Source organism: Haliaeetus albicilla, chromosome 3 (assembly GCF_947461875.1).
Source record: "Haliaeetus albicilla chromosome 3, bHalAlb1.1, whole genome shotgun sequence".
Classification (NCBI taxonomy): Eukaryota; Metazoa; Chordata; class Aves; order Accipitriformes; family Accipitridae; genus Haliaeetus; species Haliaeetus albicilla.
In genome coordinates, this window is record NC_091485.1 from 5309553 (window position 1) to 5337291 (window position 27739).

Consider the following 27739-nt stretch of genomic DNA (forward strand, 5'->3'; position numbering starts at 1 on the left):
AATCTAGGTTGGAAGGGATCTCTGGAGATCACCCGGTCTAACTGTTCTTGAAAGCAGGGCTTTAAAATAGATTTTCCAAGGTCCCATCAGGTCAAACCTTGAATATATCCAGCAAGAAAGACTCCACCACTTCTCTAGGCAACGTATTGCAGGGTTTAATAGTTCTCAAGGTAAAGATTTTTTTTCCCTTATATCCAAGCATCTAATTTAAAAACAAACAAACCAACCCAAAACCAACCAAAAAAAAAACCCTACAAAAAAAAACACAAACAAACAAAACAACACAAACCCCCTCCAAATAAAAGAAGGAATAAACAGGTAGTTTAGTACACTAACAATTTCCTCCTCAAATTTCAACATACTAACCTAACGTATCCCATTGTCCTATAATATAGTTTAAGCATGAAGTGAAAACTGAAATCTCTGTATTGCAGAAATTATCCAACACTGGACAACTGTCATGTCTTAACACTAGCAATGCAGCAGGAACTGACAGGCATTAGAAGTTAACGTCTGCAGAATATTTATTTCAAGTCACTACAGTTTATAATACATGTAACTGCTCAAGTTATTTATTTATTATTAATTTGGTAACACGTCAGTGATCCCTTTTGGTGGCTACCTCTGGCACCATTCACTGTCCTACTGCGTCGCATAGGCACGTCAGGATGCCTCTGAAGATGTACGTACTACTACTCTCATCTCTTATGATGCTAGACTGCCACTTCTCCAAGCCTGAGCTCTTCCTCTCTTCTGCTCCCAAATCCCAAGCCTTCAAGTCCCACACGTGCTTCCGTACTGCCAGTCCCCTCTCCTGTCTTGCCCAGCCATTAGTTAGAGGATGTAGAGTGAGGCAGCATAGGTAGCGGTTGAACCCAAGTCAAGCACCTGCTTGCTCATTAGCCTGTGGGCAAACCAACATATACACTTGCTGAGCCTCACACTGAAGCCCTATCCTTAGGGCAGGCACTAACCTTTTTATATAATTCCCAGCTTAATGTCTTTAAGACACCTCAATTTATTTTTTTTTTTAATCTAAAATACGTTGAAATTAACCAAGAGTCAGACATTACTGGAGTAGGGATGGACAACCACTATGCACTTTAGACAACAAAACAGGCTCAGGAGTTGAACGTTCATTTGATCCAATGTTGGTTTAGGTCACCTGACAGCACATCAAAGTTAAAAGTACTGAAGAAAGAGAAACTTTCACCTTGTTTACTTGTCACACATCAACAGCCAAAAGGGATCTCAACAGATGGAAAGGAAGGACACTAATAAAGCCAGGCTTGTCACGCTGTCAGACCTTATCTGCTGGCAAGAGGCACAGCCGCCGATTGCCTTGAAGCTGCCATCTAATCAATCCAGTAAAACAGGCTTTTTGGTTTTTTTATTACCCATGTTAAGAGTTCAACTTTGCCTTATAAGGTACAGCAAATGGTTGTAAAGCCAGTTTTTCTCCTCACTGCCAGAAAGAAAAGCAAACGAGCTTCATTGAACCATGCAAGCCATCTCTAACCAAGAAAGGCCATTACACAATTTTGGGCGTGTGCACCTGGCAGCTGAGGACCATCGACATGCACAGGACTGACCCCATGTTGCAACCATCCACACAACTGAGATGACACCTATGGGAACACTGTCTTCAGAGCTCCTGTAGCATTTGGCCTACAATCTACTTCTGTAGAGCAAGTTGTAAGGATAAGCATGTTATTAATTAATTATTAACATTTGGGCTTAGAAGTCATTTTACTTAAGTAATGGAGGGGATAAAACCAAGTTTGGCATTTAAGTTAATGTGTTCTGTTTACAAATATTTGGGGGATGGGAGGCAGAGGGAAAAACAGAGGACACACCAAAAAAAAAAAAGCTACTTTTGCCTTTGGTAAATGAGGCGATAAAAGCGCTACAGCATTGGGCACTTGGTAGACTAAGCAACATGCAGATTTATTGTCTTCATAAAAGCTTAACACAGCTTGTATTTGTCTTTGGCTGCTTGCTTTGACACCCAAAAGAGAAATTTTAAACCAGTTCTCTTATAGTGAGAAAGATTTACTTCCTGGGTAGTTAGAAAAAAACAAATACAGATGACCCTAGCACACAACATGACACTACTCCAAGTCAGTCAAACATAGCACACTCCAGTTAACAAGTAACAGAGTTTGTAACTGATAATAGTAACAAAATTGCTTGCTCTTGAGAGTACCTGATGACAGAGCTAACTTTAGACCCCAGTACATCAGATTGTAGAGGCTCACTTGTTAACACTGCAGTTCAAGTCATTAATTAATCTCAGCAGATGCTATTGGAACAGTATGTTATCCATCAAAACTCCTTTTAAGAAAGGGTCAGAGTCCTCCTTCACAATCTAAGGAAAATGGGTAACACGTTATGAGTAAGCTTGGTTTCCTATATAGAAAGATCACAACTCCTCTATAATAATTTTGCTCTAAGAGGATGTTTTTATTTTTTGAAGAAACATTATTTATATCATGTTTTCAGAATCAAGAATTCAACACAAATAACAGGAAGTTATTCTAGTGATGAATTACCTTTATTACTAGGTCTATTCTGAATGTACCCAGCTTCATATTCCACTGAATCATGCTGTTTGCCACAAAACCTTTGATTGCTCACAAGTCAGATATATCTGTTTAGAAATCAAGTACAGTTAGATAAGTGACACTTACTGTAAAACCAAATGTACCGCTATCTCAGGATCTGAAGCCAATATAATAAAGTCAATATAAATTAACATGTAATAAACAGGGTTTACCAATTTACCACAGATTTTAAACAACTCTGTAATTGTGTTCTGTTCATATTGATAAGGAGAAATAACTAATTTTACATTACAGAACAGAGTTAAGCGTAGTACTTCTACCACATCAAAATGCAAGAATTTCACAATTAATAAAAGAAAAAATTAAAAAAAAAATTCCACAATGAAAGAGGCCAGAATGTGTTTCAGCAGCCAGGCCACAGTGCAAACCTGGAACAGGGCTTCCAGCGGTTTTGCTCTAAAGTCAGGTAACAAAACAAGCAATCAGTGGAAAGAGGCAACAAACTTCTTCCTAGAATGCTCAGTGAAACACTTGGATAGAAAAGAGCAAAAAAAGAGTCTCCCATCTTTAGCTAAGGAGTTAGAAGTCAAGTGTGTAAATTCACCTTCACGTTATGTAATATATGCATAAGAAATTAAATCTCTAAGGAAATGGGGGAAAAGTATTCAAAGCACTATATTTGCACTTGAGCATTTACCAAACATGTGAAGCTTGTGTCAAAAGGATAGTATCACATAGCCCTCCCTTACTAGTAAGCACATAGATAGTTTCACTACAACGAGATGTCAAAGATCCTATGCTGAATGCAACTGCATATTTGTAAATAGCCAGCTGGGGTGTCAACGTGGTGCTGAATTACTGTATAGTAATGTACCAGAAAAGCCCATGCTATTAATAAAAGTTGTCTGTTACCATTACACTGGTGGATAGGTGTTTGTTTCATACTTAGAAAAAAATGTGATGTTGCAAGCCTGTGCATTCAGCTACAACAAAAGTATGACACTCCCTATTCATTCCAGGGAGATACTACCTGATATACGCAGTAGACTGGCTAGAAGCAGAACGTTGGTAAGCAATTAAGTGCTTCTTAATTGAATAGTAACAGCATGCTCACATGCGCCATCAGTTATTTGGTACCTTTGGTCAAAGGTACCGCATATCAGGACAGAATAAATGAAAAGTTTATTAGTTTTCAGACAAATATTTAAAGTCATATCTGCTCAGAAAAGGCGCAAGACAAAAGAAAACACAACCTTTCCCATTATTAAACACTGAATCACTTCCTAGTTACCAAAAAAACCACTATGTTCCCCTTAATCCTGGAGCCTTACCAGCTCCCAGGTGCCAAATCACCAGCTTCCTTCAGATAGATATCTTTTTCTCCAGGTGTGCATTTTCAATATGAATAGGAAACACACATAACCAAAACTGGAAAATTAACTTAAAATCCACTGAATTTAATGAAAGGAAAGCTACAATTAAGACAGCTGCTTTACTACAAGAATATTGCTAGGGAGTTCTGAAATCTGTCAGGGATTTTTGGTCTCTTGCCACATCAGTAGTGTGCGCTGACTGGTGCGGTCCCACAGACTCTCCCTCAGCTTATGAAACCTTCTGGCAACAACTTCAAAGAACAACTGTGTTGCTAAAGTCAAACAAATCTGAAAGCAAGAAGAATCAGTTGCTGAAGGTTTGTTGTTTGGTTTTTTTTAATAAAAATACCTCCTCCATGGCTGCAAATATAAAAAAACCCCACACTTGTGTGCAGTCTTATTAAAAGCTACTGTTAATTTAATATACATGAAGTACAGTATCACAAGAATTTTCACAGTTGAAGAGTTGCCCAATATTTACAAATCTAAATTTACTCAGTGACACCTCAAACTGCTTATTCCTTTTGGAGTAAAAAGGAAAGTATTGATTATGTCACCAATTGTTTCCACAATTATAAATTGTAAAAAAATAATTTGTAATTATATCACTGGCTTTCAACACTGTAGCAGCTATCAAATGCTGCTTACGTCCACAAGCAGCCTAAGCTGTGTTGTTCTACTATTGCTTTTTTAAAATTATTTTATTAAATACACGGACAATTTAAGTTTTTAACCAGGTACTCAAATTCACACATGACTAAATTCTTAGCAACTTTTTTCAGATGTCACACAAAACAAATTATATTTACAGAAACATGCTTTGAAAGGAAAAAGGTTTATGATCCTTAATACGATAGGATCTTTCTGTAAAAAGATTCCCAAAAGACATGATCTCTTTTCAAACTAATCCTGGATAGAATAACACACAAGATGATTTTGAGAGTAGCTTATGCTCTACCCAAACTAAAGTTCACCAGTGAGTTTCCATCAAGCGAAAATTGTGACACTATTTTTACCAGGCATCTGAGAAAGCCATAGTTGAAGGTCGCAATGGGCAGAAGAGAGACCAAAATTGCAGCTGGGCTTACTGTATCATTTAAGTTAACAGAAGGACGGTTCTAATAAATAATTGTATCGATTCATGAATGAATTGAGAGAATGAAGATTTAAAACGAAGTTAGGCATGCGCAAGGGTGGAGGTCTTCATCAAACAACAGTAGTCCAGAGAGTACCGTGTGAAAGAGCAAACTATTAGAGTTCAAGAATTTTATCTTCTTAAAGCCTTCTGCTAATTAACAAAATCCATTGACACACTGGACCCAAAAATAAGAAGCCAGGGACATGAAAAAAGTTTGAACTATACCATAACTATGGAGTTAATCCACACTGCAGGCCAGGATGTTAGCCAAGTTTTTTAAATGAGTTTCCAAGGTGCTTTAATAAATCCTTACTGAGATATATACATATATGTATACATGACTTGAAGTACATGGCAAAAATAGAAATTGTTCCATCCTATAACAACCACCAAAAGCCAATCAGGACAATCTGTGCTCACTAGGTTGCTCAAAAACACCTTTCTTTCCTATAGTAAACATGGACTAACACATTCTGAAATAATATGAAGATAAGGCAAGCTGTACTTTAGCATGTGCTAGCTGATCTTCAAGTTGACCAAAGTACAACCTGCTTTATCTACAGACTAGAGATCTTTAATGTGTTATTTAGAACATTAGCAACACTTTCAAGAAGTTACCCTCTTCCAGACAAACCACTAGCATTGAAGCAACCACAGCAATCAAAAAATCCTTGCATGTGCTTAACTTCAGGTACATGTCCCAGTTTGCCTACAACCAAAAAGCTGTGCCTCTACTTGTACGATTACAGTTCAAGAAGTGCAGTCCTTTCCCATCTAGGTAAGAATATGAAAAAACCAGACAATTGCAAAAATTATGAAAAGCATTTTACACTGATACAGATGTAGAAATAGAAGCCAACTGCACATATACATCCAATACCTGGGATAAAAATAAGTAGCTTTAAAAAAAACCACCAAAACTCAGTGAAAGAGCAGAGACCAGACCTCTGCACACCCAGGGTCAATTCCTGGGAGATGCCCCATGTTGAACAACAGGATCCATATTCACACAACTGTGGGCAAAACAACGCAAGAACAACACTACAGTACAAAAGCCCACGTGTATACAAGTCACAGCTCAGGCTCCCAGCTTTGATTCATAAAACGCGTCACTCCACAGAGCGTAACTGTATCACATAACTTGCTAGGGAAATAGCCATGGTTACTCACCACAGTTTGGTGTTACGAACCGCTTGCTCTCCATAACACTACATACCCCAGATCAAAATCTGTCTGGGGGGGAGGGAGAGGACAGTGGGAAATCAATGAACAAGATGTCAAATCTTAACTACTTTTGTACTTTAAAGTGCAAACAAAACAGCGTTTGACTTAGTAGTGAAATACTTCACTGGTGATTTCAGTTGCTTACAACTGCTCTTTTTCCAAAGCTATTTTTTAAAATCTTGTTTAGGCTAAAAAACCAAAACCAACTGGTTAATAGTGTAACTAATAAATGACTTTAAAAGGAGCTTTTTCTTCTTCCAATACAAAAAATTAAAAGGTAGCTTTACCTTGTGCACATGCCATGTTTTACTTGTTATTTAAAACATATTGTTGAGGCATCCAGCTTTGGTTAGTACTACTGGCATCTGTCAGAATTACTAAAACTAAAGCTGCTACCAAACCATTGTAACCGCATTTGCCAGCTACAAAGGTTGAAGCATTTTATTTCACACCAATTTTACCATTTCTTCTCTTTCAGAAAATAAAAAAAGTGAAGCACACTTTAGTATTGTCCACCTTGCCATTTCAGAAATGAAACCTTTTAGCTTGTTTGAAAGGTTATGTGAACTTAAAGGAAAAGTACGTAATTAGTTTCATATTACATTACAATGGAAGAGCAAAGTAGAGTTAGAATCACTTTCCGTACATCCAGTTTTCTTCTTCTTGCAGAGAACTTAAAATTATATTGTTTTCACCTCAAATGATAAAAAACCTCTCCAACCCGTTGCAAAACGTTACCACCCACTCTGATAACACGCATGTACAGGTTTGAATCAAGGACTGGCTTTTGCTTCCATTTTTCATTAATTTCTATGAGCAGCATCACTAAACTTTAGTGGGAAAGTTCTAAAAAGAAAAACAAGAGATTCCTACGACTGGTATGTTACTGCCTTAATACTGCACAGTATTGATTAAGAATAATTATCTAACCAGCTCAGAGTGCACAAGCCACTAGGTTGAATTAGGAAGACAAAAGCTGGTTCTTGATAAAGATGATAGAAAGTAGGTGGCCGTGACAAGGGTTACTACGTTCCCTCTTGAAACATACTGATCTGGTCAATACAAGCAAGCATGCAACATACTACTTTGGCAGTGTTTCTACTTTGCAATGCAAGGAAAAGTATCTGTTTCACTTTTGGCGACACACCACCTTTCAAAAAGCCCCAAATTCCTTCTGCTAGAAAAGGGATTATGATCACTTAGCTTGAACAGCTCCTTTCAATTTCAGATTCTGAAAAACACGGTTTCCTCAGCAGGGCTTTTAGTCATACTTCAAAGTTTGGGACACTCTCTCTCTCTCCCCCCAACATACGTTGCTGTAAGTGTTTGTATGAAACCTAAACTTGCCAAGAGAGGGAACTGATGAAATTACAGCCAATATGGCAGATTAACTTACGCCTGTACCATGTGCAAGCTTCACTGTTTCTTGTCAAGTCCGTGTTGTCTGTAAAACAGCGTTACTTATCTACTATTCTTTAATCTTCATATCCAAGAGAGACTTGTGGAAGCTTAACAGGGGGAAGCTAGTCACAGAAGTCAACCGGATTAGCCCAGTCCTAATGATCTTCATTTCAAACAGATGCAATTAGGATAATGTTCTGGCTTCGGACTAAGGGCCCTGCAGCCCGCAGAGATCTACCACATCCCTTAAGCAGTAATATGCTCTCCTGCTAAATCAACGGTGAGGCTTCTCGGACAGAAGAACCGCATTTATTAAAAAGAGAGGTGTTGTTATTCAACGAAGACGCATGCTGAGACAACATAGCAAGGCCACGTGAGAAGGCACTCATACCGTGGACGTGTGCCAGGCAAAGCTGGAGGAACTCTCAGAACAGTGAAAAGGCACATACATTTCTGCCTGAACCTTTTCCAAATTTTCCTGGAAACCAATTTAAAAATACCTCACATCTTATTGAGGACTGCCAGATGGAGAATCTGTATTCCAAACGTATGCCCAGAGCCCAGATTTTGCTTGGACTGCTCCAACATGCAAGCCAAGAGCACACGGGACTCACCAGACGAGCAACAGCACAGCAGTGCACTGAGCACCTATGAGGTTGTGAAGTTTCTCTTGAATCTTCCTGGCTCAGCAGATGGGAACCCTTTCTTTCCATTACTCATGTGCAATATTTAGAAATCTAAAACATAAAATCTAGCAGTTAGGCATGACCAGTGGTTTCAGCACAGTTCAAGTGACTGAATTATGTAAGGAAGTATCAGAATTTTCCTTAGGGAGAAGGCTCTTCAAGATTTTGAATGCAGTTTGCCAACAAGAGTAAAAATTAAGACCAAAAAAGCTTTATAAAAAGTAAGCTATTGGAGAATGTTTTCTATAGCATCTGTTTTCCTAGCATTTCATGAAGTATTTTCTGTGCAGGGATATGAAAAGAAGAAACAAAAGGAATACAAAGTCCTATACAGGACGCCCAAGTAAGTTTCATATTACAATGCTAATAATAGAAGTAAGAACCCAGTAAGGTTCAGTACATGCTGATATGAAGGCAACGGTATCTTAGGATATAGGGAGATTAGAATAAATTATCTCAAGGTAAGTCAGGATGGAACTTGCAGCACATCTGTTACTCCACTCCAACTGCCTCTGCGCCTGCTCTTTCCCCTCAGTAAACACCCCGACAGAAGAATAACTTACCTCCCATTAATTCACACTTGTCATGAGGTAAGACCGTACACACCTTCTGATTTTTAGGCCTTGATAACAAGAAAACACTACAGCTCATGAAAAGCATCCAACTCCAAAACAGAAATGCAGGCAGGGTGTTTCTGGCTGATACTGACACTTCCATGTAGCCTGGACTAAGTTGCCTAAACCCTGCCTTTCCTGTGGGCTTAAGAGATGACCCCAGTTCAGAATTGCCTGTTGATTGATTTAGGTAGCTTCCTACTCAAGTGAAAGCCATCCCATGTTCTAGCCCAAGGTATCCAATGCTCCCCTCGGGGGCTGAAATGTCAGAGCTATGGATTCTCACCACCAGCCAGACACCTGCAAGCTGGATGTACTAGTGCTCATCAACATTGTGCCAATCCCCCTTGTTGACTAACCCCGTGCACTTAACACCGTAGAACAAGATATACATTGCACTGCTACACAAAGGTAGCCAGAAGATAAGAGAAACCAACACTGCAAGCTAACATCAACTAATATGAGGAGGACTTAAAAGAAATAATTTTTGCCTCGTATACTCAAAGCTGTAGTTTTGGGAAAAGAGCTGAAAAATGTTGTTCTCTCTCTTTTCCACTTTAGTGCAAACTTTTCAGTAGATGACCACACGCTGTTGCCTCTGACAGCAACCAGTTCTCAACTTCATGGTTATAAAGCTTACAGAAATGTTCCTCATTCAAAAAAAAAAAAACACCCCACAAGGTTCCTACAAAACTTACAACGCACATTTACCGCATTTAAAATAACATGGTTGTCGACAGCAGTCCTCATCACCATTAACCTTCAGTTTACTTTTAACTGCTTGATTTGTAGTGAACAAATAGCCCTACATATAGATGCCAGCATGACAAATACTATTTGTGAACACACAAAGTGACAAAATAGAAGAACTGCTCACTGTTCCTGCATTTAGTCCACCCTGGAGAATTTAACGTGACTTCTGTACACAACACTTTCAGTGTCATGCCTACGTAAGGTTACTCTTTTAGCATCTATGTAAAGCTACCATTTACTCATCAGTACAAAAAGTACTAAGTCACAGCTTAGAAGTGCATGGACAACTGTCTCTACTATAATACTGACTATTAAAAAAATCACTCAAGAGCTTTAGAAATTAGTTGCTATTTTAGACCACTGGACTGGATGAAAACAAGATTTACCACGTGACAAGCCATGAATGTATGCAAGAAGGTGATGTTACTACCACACTAGCTTTTTCATTATCATCTTCTGCATTAAGCATATTACACCAATAAAACAAATTGATAAATTACAAAGCAATGATGGAGCTTTCTGGATATGCTATTAAATTACAAAGTTCACTTCACTATAGTCTTATTACAGTCTTAGTTTGTACTAAAAGTATTTTGGAGGCATAGGGGTAAAAAGTTAAGTACTGTACAGTACAACATGTTACCGTGATATTACTCAAAATTTCTGTCCCGATATCATGAACTAACTGTCCCTGTCTTAGAAGTGATAATGGACACATAAAAAATGCTTATTAAATCGCAGAGAGATATGACAAGTGTTATGAGTTTTTCCAGGAATCTACTGCCAGCAATATTAGAGTGTTTAACGAAACAAAATCAATCTTATCAACACAAGCTGGTTCTTCAAATGAGCTGTTCTGTTAAGTGTACTTAGAAATATGTGGAATATTACATTTTTTCTTATGAACGAAAAACCAAAGATGTATTAGACATTTGTCACCAACCCATCAAGACATTTTTGCCACAAGATAGTGCCAGAGAATGTCAGCATCATAAAAATTTAGTATTTGTATTTCATTAGCAAGTTTTTCTGGATATGGTAATTAAACAGACCTTTCTTCCCCACATTCCTGCTTGTTAACGGTTTACTTTACGATCAAAACTGCCCAGGTAATGGGGACAATTTGTTTCTTCTACAGAGTAGTTTCAGATAAACTACAAAAAAAACCAAAAAAAAATAGTGAAAGAGCAACTCCCCTCCAAAGCTAAGTAAGTATTCCACACATCTAAATTCACTTTTTATGAATAACTTTTCTATGCAATACTGTGCAGAATTAGTACTTCAGTAATATATATATTTCTACCAAAAAGACAGTTTTGGATGATCAGAGCAGCAGTACTGATATTTAATATTATCAAAGTACTGATTTGTTCAGATTTCTATTACATAGGTATTAGAGCAGTAGCAATTTGTCCAACAAGCTGTACAGCCACGAGGGAAGTAACCACCCTAGCAGGGAAAACCAAAAAAAACCCTGTATCTCCGAAAGAGAGGAAAGCAACAGAAGGAGAGGCTGACTAACTACTTCAGATCATCTCAGTAAAGAGAGGAAATGAGAAATGGTCTAAGATGAACGGGAATATTATATTAAAAGAAATACCATCTTCTACTGCCATTGCATGTTTCACCAACAAGGTAACTTGGTTTCACACTTCATGTATATATATATATATATGTTAGATATATTATATGTTAGATATATTATGGATATAGATATGGATAAACTGTGTACTGGAGATTTTTCTATCTGTAAGTCGGCACCCGAAATGCTGAAGGTAACCCCTGTGGAGACCCGGCAGCCTTCGAGGTGAGCTACCTCCCGACACATACAGTACCACACACCGCTTATCTCCGGGCTTTCAGTTCTGAGCCCTTGGCAGACCCGTGCCGAGCAGCCGTCCGTTTGTCCATCCGTCTGTCCGTCCGGGCAGGGGCACGGGCGCTCCTCTCCTAACCCCCGCCCCCAGCACCCGGCGCTCGGACGAGCTCCAAAAAAAACCCCGAAAAACCTCCACCAAACTCTTCGGCGAGCTGCTCCGCCAACGTTTTGGGGGAAGAAAAAGTCGGATGAGGGAAGGAACCAAACCAGCTCTATAGCAGGAGTCAGCAAAGGCAAGCGTAGGAGCGATGGGACGGGACCGGACCTTCTCCGGTGTCCCGTTCCGTCCCCCCCCTCGCCCCGGGGACCCGGCGGTGCCCACCTGCCCAGCCGGCGGGGCGGGCCGCACCGCCCTCACCCCCCGCTGAAAACACGAAGCGCGGAGCGGGGAACAGAACACGGAGAGACCCCGCGGGGCAGCACGCTACAAGCTGACAGCCAGCCCGGCACCGCCGCTCACCTTCCCGCTCGCTTTTCCCTCCCCTCACCCCCGCTCCAGCTCCACCGGCAGCAGCCCTCGCCCACCGCCGCTCTCCCGCGGGGCCAGCTGCCCGCCCGGCCACTCCACCGGCCGAGAAGAAGGAGAAAAGCGCAGAAGCGGCACCACCGCCGCCTCCCTGAGGCGCCCCGGCGGCGCCAACTTTCCCCTCAGCCCGGTTTCCACCGTCCCTCACCGCTCCCGCCGCCGCCGCCCCGCCCGGTACCTGCCGCGCTGCTGCTGCCGCCGCCGCCGCCGCCGTCCCGCTGCCCCCGGGGGCGCAGAAGGCCGTTAAGGCCGTTACGGCCGTTGCGGCCGCCGCCGCGCGGACTGAAGCGAGCAGGTGCGGAGCGCGAGACCACGGAACCGACCCCGCCGCTCCCGCCGCGGGCTCCTGCGCCTGGGCTGGGCGGGGAGGGGCGGGGCGGGGCGAGGAGAGGAGCCCCTGTTAGCCCGCGCCCGCCCCCTAGCGGAGCGACGGCCCCCCCCCCACTCCTTGCAACTCCCTGCTTCGGCTCCACTCGGATGCTTTCGGCACTTTCCGGAAAGGGGAATGGGAGAGGCGGGGTGGGGTGAAGGGAGTGGAGTCACTCCCGGAGGGGGGGGGGGGGGTCCCCTCCCCTCGCCGCGCATGCGCCCTAGCGGCGGTTTTCTGGCGGGCACCTGTCCCCACACGGTGGCCGCCATGGTGGGCCTGGTCCCGGTCCCGGTCGCTCCCGGGTTCCTCCCCCAGCGGGAGGGGAGAGCCGGAGCTGGCCTGCCTGCGGTGTGGGGGCCGTACCTCTTGGCTTGCGGGGCACGTAGGAGCCCTAAGGCGCTGCTTCAGGGGTTGGCGTGAGATCGGCGGGGCCCGCCTCAAGCTGCTTGAGGCCCAGGCCCCGCTGGCAGACTCTGAGAGGAACCTGGTGTCCGCTTGCGTTATCGCCCGGGGTTAGTAACGAGGCAAACCCAGAGGCTGGCGAAGGTTTGTCCAAGAAAGCACACCTCACCCACTCGCTTCTACTGAAGGGAGGAGGACAGGCCTGGCCGCCGGCGAGGCCAGGGGCTGAGGTCCCCAGAAGGCATGGGAAGGAGCGCCGGCTGTGCCTCCCGCTTTCTTCTCGCCTTCCTACTTCTTACAGGGCATGCGGCAGCACCGTGTGGAGGGACTAGCTCAGGTCTCGCAAGCGGTGTAACTGTGTCAGAGTAACTCTACACCCATGCTAATTAACTGAGCCTTTCAGCGGAGCTAATTAACTGAAGCAGAATACTTCAATGGCCAAGAAATCCGGTGGTATGTTTTCTCCAGTGGCAAAGACAGTTGAAGAAATTTCCAGATGCTTGTTCCTGCCCTTGTGGCACAGTTCTGCTAATGCGACTGTAAATGAGACCAGTGAAACAGTCCAGGTTAGGGCGTACACAAAAACTCTCCAAAAACGTATGAAACTTGGATGCTATTTTCCTGATCTGTTTCAGCCCCTGTCCTCAGACACTTCCATTAACACAAATGCAGGGGTGGGAGCTGGGAGAGAGTGAACTGCTATGCCAGAAGGTCAGTGCAAGAGACACAGATCCAGAGAAAACTGGAGACATGCCAGAGAAAAGTGTGCCAGACTATTCTTTGACATGGCTATATTGTTTCAAATTCCAAAACTGCCCTTTCCAAACTTAATTTAGGGACCTCTGTGCTGCATTACATAGTATAAATATGCCTGCAGTGGAGATGTGGCTTTCCAAAATGCAACTTGGCTCTTGCAAGTCTGCCGTTCCTTGGTATGCCACTTTGCTGGCTAGTTTGAGTGAAGTAACTTGAAGGTAGCAACTCCAGATGCAGTGAAAGCAGGAGAATGGGAGCCAGTTTGTGCATGTCTACACAGCATTGCCTATCTAAATTCGAGTTCTGGGAGAAGCATAGCTGTATCACATGTTTTCCCACCAGGGACAATGCACACTGCTGCTCAGCATGGCTGATTCACAGGGTTTTTCAGATTTCCTGCAAATTCCTCTGGACAGTGCTGTCTTACGCTCTTGAACATGTTCACCTACCCTGAAGAGCGATCTATCCAAAAGTCTTGACTAAAGAAGCCATCTAATAATCTAATCCCTCTTCATTTATAAAAGGTGCATAGACTTAATCTTCCACACATTTAAATCCTAATGAAATATTCAAAGTCGACAGGCTTCATTCTAGTTAACTGGTTCTGAGACTCAAAGTGGGAATAAGTTAATTTGTTAACTCTGTAACGTTCCTCTAGAGTGTGAGAGTATTTAAGTCTGAAATGATAGAGTTTGTAAAAAAGCACTGGCATTGCCATCCCGGATCAGCCTGTTAGGTCAGTGTGTTTCCACCAGAATGTCTCCTACTTAATGAGTGAGGATGAGACCCCTCTAACATTTTGTGTGCCATGGAAGGAAGTTAAACTTCCTTTAAATTGATAGTCTGCATTTCCCAAACAGTCGAAGTACTTTGTAAGCAATAGTTATCACCTCTTCCTTTAGAGGGAATGCAGTAAAATGTGCTGCATAACAGATATATGAAGTTAACATATGGCCAAGCTGCTGATCCCTTTATTTAAATAAATGTTACCGCATCTTGCCCTCCACATAGTCCCACGTAAATCTATAGGAGCATTAATTTAGTGACATGGTAGCCAATACATTCCAATTAATCATAGTCAGGGCCTGATGACTTTTAGAGATGAAATATGAGTGTATCGGGCATTTGATTTAGTTGTACAATTCCTATATTTCCAGTAGGACCAAAGCTGTTCAGCGGACAACTCTTCCACTACAACATCAGAAATTATACCTTTGGACCTTGAAGGAAATACGTAATCCCAGTCTTCTCATACGTTAAAACTATTACCTGTTATATTAAGCGCTGTCAGTCATGCCAGCAAAGAAGAGCCTCCCCCGCTCTGTTGACTGGGAGTTGTAGATTTAATGGGAACAAACAACAGCTTTCTATTGCACACAACTACTTACAGCTCTGAAATTCTGTTCTTGGCAAGTGCTTTCCCAGATTCCTTGGTTGTATGGAAAGGCAGAGAATCCTATGCTTAAGAGCAGAGAAGAAGGAATGTAATAGCTATGCCACACACAGGATACCATAGGAGCGCTAGTGAATTTCTCCCACCAACAGATGATCTCTCCCATCAAATGAGATAACAGCTAATAACAAAATAGCTATGTTTCAAACACACTTCTGTATGTGAATGTTCCTACACAATACCTATTTGTTAAAAATGTGCTAAATTAGATATATATGAATTCATTACCTGAAAGTAATTTTCCTATCACACAATCAAAAATGTGGACAGAATACTAACTCCATGAAAATAACAGCCTGAAATTAAAAAGAAAAAACAACACTCCCCTCAAAAAAAAAACCCAACAACAAAAACAAACAAACAAACAAAACAAACAAAAAACCCCCACACCAAAACCCCAAAAAACCAAAACCCAAACAAAACCCAAACAAATAAACAAAAAGAATCAAAAACCAAACAAACAACAACAAAACCCAGGAAAAAGGTTGTCTCTGTTAATTTCACCTTTTGTCAGAGAGGCATTATTATTTTCTGTAATTACATAAATACACTACTTTTTGCAGGATTGTCTCCCATTCACTGCATGTCGCAACAGCTGCCTTCACTGCACATGTTAACACGTACAAATTGGACAGATGAAGACATCTAGGGGACAGTTTTTCAACTCTCAGTTCCTGCGTGTGTTTATTCACATGTCTGAGCACTTCTTTAAATAAAAAAAAAATCACAGCCTGAACCTCCATTCAGTTTACACAGAAAAGGAAAGCACTCAGTTGCTGCTCAGAGGGAAGAAGTCCTGCTAGAGTCACTTCCTCAATATCACCCAGAAGTACTGTTGCAGTAGCAAACGTCTCTGATAGCAGTTTGCACAGCTACCTAGACAGGAATCAGGTACTGATTAAAACTAGGTTAAGGAAAAAAATTGGGGGTAGTGTTACTTTTAATATAGATAAATTCTCCACTTAGAGTAACTTGTAGCAATACGAGGAAAAGTGTAGCACTGTAAAAAGTTGAGGGAGAATAGAAAGCTGCTGAAACCACAGTCTAATTCCACAGCTTAGACCAGTTTTCTTTTCTCAGCGTTAGTAGCCAGGGAAAGATTAACAGGAAGAAGTCCCGATCACTGCTGGGCTGTGACTTAATGGAGGTACAGCACAGAGCATGTTTTAAGAGAGGTATAAAATGTTTCTGTTACACTCAGTATCTAGTTTTGGACAAGGTAGAGGAAAGAAGTATGAATAACTGATTCAGCAAACAAGTCTAACGGGGAAAAATTAAAGATTTGGACAGGCTAGGGATAAGCACAAGACAACAAGACAACTGCCTTCAGTCATGTACAATGTCCCCTGTGGCTGGGATGAAGTGCAAAGAGCTTCATTCAAAGCAAAGATTACAATAACATGTTAGAGCAAATCCTTCCAGATTTAAACCAAACTACCTAGGCAAAAGGCAGAACCTCTTTCACTGCATGTTTTAAGTGCAGCTTAAGTAAATATCCTTTATCTAGGGGTTGAACCCTTATTAGAGAAGGGTAAAGAAAAAGACTTCCTGAGGCCTCCATCAATCCATGTCTGTAGTCTGTATGACCTGTGGAGGGAAAATGCTTTAGGCTTGTGTTGTCAAGACCAGAAAGCCTCTACTGAGTAAATATACATATGTGGTAAATATACGTGTGTGTGTGTGTGTGTGTGTGCGCACACACAGATATTTTCAGAAGTTAATCAGCCAAATTTAAGAGGAATTCTTTCATGTCAGCAAAAGACTCCTTGCTGTCAGAATCATGGACATGCTAAAGCTTCTCAATAGATAGTTACAAAGAGGGGAGGTTGTGTGTCTGTTGTTAGTTAACAATTCTTTACCCTAACTCTTCTTCTTGAAAAGGCTAAATCGTGCTTAAACTCAGTTCAGCTTGTGACAGAAGCTCATGATGGGAAACTTCACCCCAAATAATTAAATTCTGGCACAGTTGTAACTGAAACTGGACCGTTATAAGGAAAATGTTTGGCAATCTGAGCTGTAGATATTGTGGTCACTCTGCCTTATAGATAGATCTGCATATGTGTGCACAGAATAAGTTTCACTCCACTTCCAGAGGCCCTAAAGTTCTAACAACCATCCTTATCTCAAGTTCATGAGATATATTTTGAAGTCTCAGTCTTTTAAAAACATAAACCAACAGTGAACTTTCCAAAAAACCCTAAGTGGCTTAAGGTATGTTCACACTATCACAAAACGCTGGTTTAAGTGGCTACAGGCTGGGAGTGTACACACAGGCAGTGAATGTTGCTCAGCAGTTAGACAGTAACTTGTCTGGCCAAAGTAATTTATGTGCTTGCACAGTCTTCGTGGATGTTATCCTCCTCCCACACTTTGGCTCAGATTGTCAAAAGTGCCTACATTTACTTATAAGCACGTATGAAGTAAATCATGTTACGTGCTGATTCGTGATATATGCATCATGAAACATTGGTTAAACAGTGGAAGGGTACGTGAAAAAATTGACACTGGGGGTGTACCTACAATGTTGCTCTTAGTCCTAAACAGTGAAAATGTACCAGACTGTAAAAATGTATTTCTAAGGGAAACTGTGAAAGTACAATCAACTCAAGCATTTAAACTCAGGCGGAACATTGTGGATTAAAATGTGTTGCTGGGAAATTAATCTGTGTGTACACACATAGAAAATTAAGTAATCATTTTTATCTCTACTTCAATTATCTGATCAATAGTATGGTGGATATGTGTTTACATGAATATTGGCCTTTCTGTCACTGACAAATATGCATCTCGAATTATCTTTTTGGCTTGGTCTCCCTTTACTCCTCCTTATGGCCACTCAAGGATTTCCTCTTATCAGCAATATATAATTATTGTAAATTATGAGAGAGGGAGACATATTGTTATAACTCACATATTTTTCTTGCATTCACCTATAACAGTATTTCCCTACTTCAGGATATAACTTTTTGAATCTAAAAAAATACCATTCATAGGAAAGAAGTGTCAAATAATTTTTGCTTTGTCTAAAATTTGAAAATGTTTTACATTTAGCAATTAACAATGAAAAGCATATTTAAATGGATCTTATTTAGATGAACCCAGTATATATATTTAATATAGCTGCACAAGAGAAACAACGTGGCACTATGCTAATTTTCTGTAAAACATATTTTGTTTCTTTCAAAATTACCACTCCCTAAAGTGTAACAGGAGCCCATTTTAGGTTCTGTGTCATTTGAATTTGAGATGGAACATTGAAGAAAGCTGCTTTAATTGAAGCTTGAAAGATATGGAATTGAGCCTTCAGGGAGTGTTGGGCACTTTTCTTGTCATTCTGGTTGATTGATTTGCATTATGTAGGTGGGGAATGTTGTTGATCAGGCTGTCCATTTTAATTTTGTACTGGTTGTGTCAGCTTTAAAGTGAAGTACAAGCTCAGATTTAAAGTGAGGGGAGAGCATACAAGCTATAGAACAGACTGCACTGCAGGTCAAAATAAGTAAAATAGCAGCATTTACACTCTTCTGAAAAGTACGATATTTAAGTCAACTTAGAATATCATATGCTGCAATACATTATCATTAGTCTCCTGTATTGCATAAGCTCCTTCTCTTTTTTGGTTTTCTGATTCACATGTATATGAACAAGCTGGAAGAAAAGTCTTTAAACTTAACACATCACTTTCCTGGTTCCTTGGGAAATACTGCTCTGAATTTAGCAGACAGCCAACAAGACTTAATGATGACACTTGTTATGTCCCCTAAAGGAAAAAAAAAACCAAAGCTTATTTTACTGTTCTGATTTACATTGCAATGTATGCCAAACCTAACCTGGCTGCCATCAGATCACCGTGTCTTGCCACTCCTTGATTTCCTATCAAATCATTCTATTTAAGAGGGGCTGAATCAGTCTCCTAATTTGTTGCTACATGCACATCTATTGCAATCAGACTTTCTTTAAAAAAAACAAAAGCAAAACAACTCCACACTTACTAGTTTTCTGTGAACCATTTCTGCCCAGAGTGTTTAACTGGGTAACTGTTCTTGCTGTGTTGCTGGTAATACTGCTGTGACTATTGTGAAAACCAAAAGCACCTTCCAACAGATAGCATATAGGCCAATTAATGACATTAGAGCTTCTGCGTTATTTGGCATCCTACATGAATGGAACAAATCGCCTTCCCTTTTGCCTGTGTTATCATACAGCAGTGTTCATTAATGCTCTCAAAAATGGGGGAAAAAAAATAAAAATCAAGTCCCCCTTCCCACCCACTCCCCACACCCTGACAAGGAAACCATATGTTTCAGGAGATTAGTAATAGAGCAGCTTCTTTCTGAAGGTCACAATTAATGCAAAAAATAAAACCTTAACTATATTTCTTTTAAGAGGTTGTTAATGAAATGTGCAAATGCCTCAGCATTTTCATATTCAACACATTTCAGTCCAGTAGCACACAGGCTTATAATGTACCTAAGGGGAGAAGACACGAAGAATTAGGTCTGGAGTCTGGGGAAGGCAACAGCTTGACTAGACTAATTGATTTCCAGACTGATGTTTTAAAAATCTATACAGTGAAAATACTAATGAGGCCCTATTTTGGAGGGAGGAGGAGAAGTTGTTCTAAATTTAACTATCAAATTCCAGTAACTTTCAGTTACTGTGAGGTCTTATGCTCCAGGTATTTAGGTTGTAAAGCAGCTGGAAAGGGTTTTCTTCTTATGAGTCCTCCAAACATATCTCGTATATACCTGGCTCTATTTGTTGTGACATGCACAAAAAGCAGTATGTGTCAGAGGACTTAGAAGCTGGATGTTGTAGCATTAAATTTACAGATGCCCAGCTCTGGAGTAAAATTAGGACTCCGACCTGTAGCTCTTGGGCTGCTTCGACAGAGTATGTAGGACAAGTTTCCAGCTCATGTTGTGTTGAACTGTCAACACACCAAGTAGGGAGTGCAGATGGTCAACATCTTCAGCAAAGAGATGCTGGTGTTAGTGGTAGGAGGTGCTCCCTACACAGGTACCTGTTAAGTCTCACATCTCTGCCTCAGGTGCTCCAGAGACGCACCTCTTGAACATAGGTAGGATTTATGTCCCTTATTTCTGGATTCTAATCAGGACCAGGTATTACCTGAGCTGTGGTTTCACAGCCCTGTTAGTTGAAATGTGAGTATCTGCAGGAGCGCATCTCAAGGGACATAGAATGTGCATTATCAAAATCAGGTGCCCCTAAGGTCTCTGATTTGCTCCCTTGTAAACACTAAGGGTTATAATGCAGGAGTTTTAAATTTAGTCCAAGTCCCAGTCTAGGCTTTCTAAACACCCATGTTGTATCTGGCCTTTCATGCTGTTCATACTTATCCTGACTCTTGTGAGAAATGTTCTGAAGCTCTGAAGGGGCTATCATCATTCTGTGGATTACACACATAGATAGAAGAATTAAAAGAGAACATTAAGCCTGCAGAGTCACGCACGCCCAAGTTAGGAAATACAGGTGTTAAAATCATTCACAGATTTAAAATTCTGCCCTCCTAGCAAAGTTCTCAAGTACAGGGTCCCATTTAATATTGGAATATTACATAATCCTTGTCACAAAGCTATCTTGGGGGGGGGGGCAACATGCATTATTTAACCATTCTAACACATTGGCCAGTTTTGAGAAGAAACATAACCCCTTGAGTTTTTCCTCTTTGTTGCAAAACCATTTCCCAACTTCAACATGATTTCTCAGAAGTTAGAATTTGGGGCAGTGCAAAGCTACCCAGACAACAGTGATTAGTCTACCTCTCCCTGAATCACCTCGTGATGGTGTTTGCATTGACCCTGGTGTTCTTGCAAGGCAAAAATAAGAAAACATGTCCAGAGAGAAGGAAAAGATGGTTTTGTCGCAGCCTGGCCTTAGATTGGCTTAGGCTGCCCTGGCTCTGTGCTGAGTAAATGCTTGTGGACAGCAGAAGTCTATTGAGTAATGAGAGGCAGTGGGAGGGCAAGGAGAGGAAACAGGAGGAAGGGATAACAGCTTTTGAAATTTCTTATATTAAGTGGTTTGGAATGGGGATATTCACGATGTTATTTGTCACTGGCTATTTCTTTTGTTCAGTCATAATAGAGGCTTGGTTGTCTTTAGTCTGCTATGAATGTTTCTATTGCTTTTCTGTACAAAGTGGGCCAAGGGATGTTAAGTGCTTTACTGCTATTTTGGACTCTTAGGTCCGTCCTTTAGATCCTTAGATTGACTCGTTCTTTTCCAGACTAAAGAAGAACAAGATTTGTTATCCAGGTCCCGGCACTGCAGTCAAGTGCTCTCATTCCTAATTATTCCAAGCAGAGTGAGACACATTCCCCAGAATGACCAGGTGCCTAAGCAAACTTTTTGAATTGCTTTGAATTGAGAAAGAAGTCAAATCATAATTTCCTACTTTCCTAGTAAAGGATCAAAGCCAGCATTTCTAGGTTAAACAAATGGTAAGAGTGGCATCTAATGGCTCTGAAATCCTCAGGACGGGGGCAGGGGGCACGCTGATTTTTGAAGGATCACATATAGATGTTTTGCCATTTTTATGAGGAAGTACAGGAAGGAAACAAGGATTTTGGATGTCACCAGGCACCTAGTTCCACTGGGAACTGCAGTTTTCGGTGCTCAGATGCACGTGGCTCCTGTGTGGAGCTAGCTTGCCGGTATGAACAGTTTGAGTACTTTTGGTTAAGTACCATTTCTATAAATAAACAAGTGTATAGCGCCATCACATGTTCTTCTTTTCCTGCCTTCCACTCCATATCGCACTTCTATAATTCTAGAATTACAAATATGACATAATCACCAACATTTCCGCTGTTAACATTACTATCTGTGTAAAGCCCGATAGCTAACAAAAACTGTTTTCAAAGCAGAGCTGATCTCATTGCTGATGCTTGTGCATAAAGATGTTTTGGCATGATAAGATTCTGTATAAACTGATGTGTTTGTTATTGAAACATACCTTAAGTTTTCATATCTATTCAAAAGGGAAAAGAAAAAAAAGATAGTAACTTCTTTCCTGGATGGAAATGGCAAAGCAAAAGGATTTTTGAAATCTTCTAATCTACGACTATTTTAAGTACAGAAAGAAACAAATTAAGCTGATAAGAGTAGGCTATTTGGCCTTCATGCAAATAAAAATTCAGTTGTTTCACTACAACAGAAGATGCTTCTCCTCCAAACCTTTCTTTATGAGTCAATAAGTCCAAGTAGCAAATGTCAAGCACTGCCGTAACCTGGTATGCTACCATCTGGGAATTTCAGATAAGACTCTGTCAAAAAACTGTCAAAGAACAAACCACAAAATAAAGGGGGGAATTGCTTACAGTGGGTTAGTGACTGCTGTTCTATTAAGAGAATTAATTGGAGCAAAATAACTAGAATTATAGGTAGGAACTGTAATGGGAACTTGAATGAAATATATATAGTTATATGACCCACTAATGACTCAAAAAAAAGCCATAAGATGAATGACTCACCAAGTTTTAAATATAGTTCCCTGCTGCGATAGTTTTACATCAGACAAGGCTCCACTTGAATTAAAGGGGAGCAAGGGCTATCTGATGGGGTCCTACAGCCATGCCTCAGTGATTCGTACGCTGACAACAAAGGCAGAGGCTACACAAGTAGTTTCTATTATAAGTGAGGTAAGAGAGAAACGTTTGCAAAGGGATGACTCAGTGATCAGAGGGCTTTCAGTTTGACTGCAATACAGTGGTTCAGATAAATGCGTTCATTATTTTCTGTAGCCTGTGACCTTTCCTGCTTCATAAATAGTAACATCTATTTTTTCTGCACAATATTTATTTTAACATCGTCACTATTGATTTCACTGTATTTCATCAGTTGTTCCAATTGTAAAGTTAGGCTCACTTGCTAATATAAGATCAGCAGCTTTCTAAAGGCAAAGAAAATAATGAAGTTGTGCTACAATTTTAACAGCTGGGAACAGAAATAGCCTTTGACACAATGCTTATAAAGTAATTTTCTTACTACGTGACACAATTTGTTTTTAAAGAACTGTGATGTGTCTTACAGACACATGTCTGGCAAAACAAAGTCATAAGAGGGGTAAAACAAACAAAATGACCTCTGCTTTGCTGGCCACCAGAACAGCACAGGAAAGGAAGTGAAGAATTTTACAAGGTCCTTTGGAAACATAAACCCAGAGACTATATTGCAAATGTTCTTACTATCTTTTGCAGTGCTGTCTCTGAAGGTCATTTCTAATTTCAGCCACAATTTGCATGAAGTGAAGAAGTAATACAGATAGCCTGCTAGAAAGTTTGTGCGTTTGGGGCACCCTATATTGCTACAAGGATCTTCTGAGAGCTTATGTGCAAAAGTACGTCTCACTACTTCAAGAGATTTCTTTGCACATTTGAAGGAGTTAAAGGAAACTTCAAAATAATGATAAAAAAAGGTAACCTATTTCTCCTTTTTCCCATTTCCTCTCTCTTGCACCACATATGCATACTTCTAAAGAGATAAGAGGAATGAACTTCATTGCCACTCTGCTGCAGAAGTCCACAGAGACAAACTTAAACAATGATTTATTTCTCAAAATAAATAAAACTGAGAGCAACCTTATTTCCCTGGAAAAAATTGGCATAATTTACTGATATGAAAAATAAATAAAGCACATAAATAAAAAGCATCTGGTATTTAAAAGCTGTTAAGAACCCGGCCCAGCCAGCCTTTCTCATGTCTATAGTTCAAATAAATTGGCTTCGTCTTTGGGGTGAACATGGGATGAAAGCACAGGGCTTGTCTCTTGGCGTGGGTGATTGCCGCACACCATTGCCCGAGCTCATCCTGCCAAAGCAATAGAGCTCAGAGTTTAAGCTGCCATTCAATCCCTAGTTTAGCACAAGCTGTTTATAAGCTCTCCAGTAGCTTGTTAATACAACACCATTTACATTGGTTATAATGACACCAAAGGAATAAATTAAGAGAGAATATTTTAACTGTACCCAAATTTAACTTGTCTTTTGTTGCTATTCAGATCAGCCGGTCTGTATGTAACCTTGTCTTGAAAACATATATGTAAAAATAGGAGGCTCATGGATAAAACTAGTCCATAAATATAACAGTATTCTGCATGAGAGTGTGCATGTCTGGCTAATTTGTTCCTGTCAATATCAAGACAACTGTTACATGCACTGAGTTTCTTTGAGTTAGCAAGTTCAATAAATTCAACCCTGGCAACAGTGCTGATGTCTAGCATTAGGGTTACAGACCATACATCCATAAAAATCTTTTCTCCAATCTATCCTGAAATTCTGGCAGTGCAGCTCAGAGAAAGGGAAGAGATATAGCAGGCCTGAAGCAAATGATGAAGAGCTTGCGATCTCCCTGCGCTTATTTATGTGACAAGTCCTAAAGACAAGTCGGCGTTTCCTGCAAGTCACGTGCGTCTGGGAGTCTTTGGAGATTTGTGGCAGAGAGAGTGATGCATCCTTTCGTTTGTAAGCTGTGCATGCCTTTTAGGGGTTTCATTGGTCTATCCAGGGTTCCCTCGCAGTTAAATTTCTTGTTGTCTCTTCCACACACTGAGGCAATTGTCACAATGGAAGATGGGTGTGTTACCAGTTTAGACATATATTCATGAAAAGCCTAGTATTTTTAAAACCATGCATTTTCAAATAACCTGCTTTCACACTATTCATAGCTTAGTGTAGAATTAAATAAATTTAGTAGTCCATGCTAGAATAGGAGTATTTAGAATATGAACTGTTTTGTGGGATATTAACTATAGAAAGCTACTGCCATTACCTTTGCAAGATGAAACGATGGAAAAGTGTGGTTGATACCCTCAATATCAAACGTGAAAATATTATTGGTGGTAGCACAGATTTTCACATCAAAAGCACGTAAATGCTCAGAACTATTTACTTTTTATAGTTAAGACCTAGGAAAAAAGTCTTAAGTAAAATATTATAACTGTAATTTTTTGGTGGGCTTATTATGAGGAGCTTGGTGAAGTTTTTTAAAGAATTATTTGAAGAAATTGACAGCAGTAATTTCTTTAACATTGAAGCAAAACTAATGCCATTTTCATATAAAAAGTAGATCCCTTAGAAATATTTTTTGTCTACTTTGTGTGCCAAAGAGAATTTCTTTCAATACAATGCTCTACTGCTGAAAATAGTATTCTGCCAAAGGCGTAAAATGTAATATGAAATGAAGATGGATTTTCATGAAATTTTTCAGCCAGGCAGACCTTGGTATATACCAGAAATCAATAACCATTTTAGTCTCTTTTAAATCTTGTTATTTATTTCTATTCTAATAGAGGGAGGGAATAAGAAGCCCCCTGGTGACAAAACTAATATCTTTGTATTGAAATGGATATTAAAAAAGCACAGTATGTACTTAGGGACTCTACACTGCACATACTCGTGTGCTTTGTTCTGTGCCCATAAAGAGTCCCATGGAAGCTGAAGAGGACTGTTCATATGCATAAAGTTAAAGCATATTCCTAAGCACTTGTAAGCTGAAGGGCTATTTTAACAAATGCATTAAGGATCCATCATCCTTTTCCCTTTATGCTTATATTTCGCGTGAAAAGAGCACTCTCTATCTTAAATCTTTTTTATCAGACAAAACTGCTCTGGAACTCTATACATCACAGGAAGGGAAATGAAATGCAGGAAATAAAAATCACTCTCAGCCCCATTGTATAAGAAGTTTACTGTGGGATGTGTTCTTTCAATACCTTAAAGCCACTCCTCCAGACAGGATTTCAGGGGCCAATGTGAGAGTATAAGCTTAGAAAGTGAAACTAGGGCTCTTAGCACTGGAAAGCATTGGCCGTCAGTGACTTCTGAGGAAAACTTGAAAAGGATTAATGCAACAAAATAAATTAAGCATGAATTCAAATGACCTGGTCAAACTGAATCAGAGCAAAAGTTTCTATGATGCCGACGGCCTGGGAAAACGGGCTTTGCTGTTTTGTAACGGTACAATCTACTTTTTGAAAAAAGCCAACAGCATGTGTTGCTGTTTCTGGTAATTCCAAAAATCATCTTTTACACAGAAGACTGAGATTTTGTGATTTAATAGCCCACTTCAAAAGGCAGGCAGAAAACCATACCTGCCCACAAACTGTATTTTTTATTTATTTTATCATTTGCAGAAGTACACCATTACAGAAGAAATAGCTTGAAAGGAAAAAGGCAACTGGGCCTATAGATGAGTGGGGTTCCAGGCTTAATTCTAGGGGTTTTAGCTGAAAGGAATTGACCCTATAGTTAATATAAGATGGTATGATCAACCAAATAAAACTTTCCATTCTGAAACTGCAGCATGTTTGTTTGGAGTGTGTGGAAAAGGGGAAAACACTTTTAATATGATCATACATTTAGCTGGGAATAAGAAAATAGATTATATTTAAAGAATGCTTTTTCTGGTGGCTGGGAGTGAGGTTCAGAAACAAATCCCTTAAACTGCTATTATTAGCCATCTCAGAGGAGAGAAATATTTTATATGACTCTGCCCCAGTTTGAAGACCTCTCAGTAATACAAAGAAATTAAAGTAAAACTATATGAAAGTCATTTGTCCTAATTTCTAGCGCCTACTAAAGTGATCCATATTGAAAATCTAATCTAAGGAATGATGCTTTAAAGGACTAGTTCCCTGCTCCTAAACATAAAACATTCTTCCCATCACCTCTTCTCCTTTGCCACAGAGAGGCTGTTGTGATTTTGTTTTATACTCCCAATATAAAGGTAATGCTATAATCTTAATAGGAGCTGGGAATGTTTAAAATTCAAGATAAAGTTTCTAGGCATAATGGCAGAATTGTATTGGGTTGCAATCTATAAGCATCATTTTATTTTCTTGTTATGTTAATTCATTGGTGGCAGGTTAGGTGCAGTCTCCCAGTTCAGCTTACATTCAGTAAATAGCTAAAGAAAAAGCCTAGCAATTAATCTGATGAGGTGATAACCCTTCAGAAAATCCTCCCCTTCAGAAAACTGCCTCCTATGTTCTCAGTACTCTGGGAAACAGATGGAAAATACTGTAAAGAGTGAAAATTACCAGAAATGTGTGGCAATTAAAAAAAAAAAAAAAGAAAATTAGGAAGCATGCGTGAAACTGCAGTATAACATTTCCTGTGATGGCACCAAAAGCGCATGAAGATTTAAGAAAAAAACTAAAAAGAAACAAATCTCAGGGTGTCCTGAAAGTTGTTGAAGGAGTTTGAGGCAGGAAAGCCACTTACAGCCAAAAATACTGTGGATTTCTGCCAACCTTGTCTTTCTAGGTTTGTGTCAGTCCATATTTTCCCTGTCTTTCTGTTGGCTACTTGCCTTTTCAGTACTTTAACTAAAGGGTAAGAAATAAAGCTATAATTGGCCAGCGGACCATACTGATGAGTCAATACACTGCTTCCTTGGAGGCCAAAAATACCTTTGGCATGATGTAATGGCGGACTTTTATTTTAATTGACAACTAGTGCTATAGTCAGTGTCTACGCTAAAAACTAATGATCTGGATACTTGAGGCACAGGGGTGCGGAGGAGACAGAGGCATTCATAGCCATTACTTACCAGTGACATCTAGTCAAATGGATACAC

At 40.2% G+C, this 27739-nt stretch overlaps 1 protein-coding gene across 3 annotated transcripts in view; it reads right to left on the bottom strand.

Moving 5' to 3' along the window:
• Positions 1 to 27739, bottom strand: part of PTPN3 (protein tyrosine phosphatase non-receptor type 3) — a 171203-nt gene that overhangs the window by 117618 nt on the left and 25846 nt on the right. The window contains exon 1 of one of the 3 annotated variants that reach the window (XM_069778724.1): positions 12337 to 12496. The exons of the other annotated variants lie outside the window; for them this stretch is intronic. The gene's annotated coding sequence lies outside the window, so the exon portion shown is untranslated. Of the gene's footprint in view, positions 1 to 12336; positions 12497 to 27739 lie in introns of those variants that run through there. 3 annotated transcript variants of the gene reach the window in all.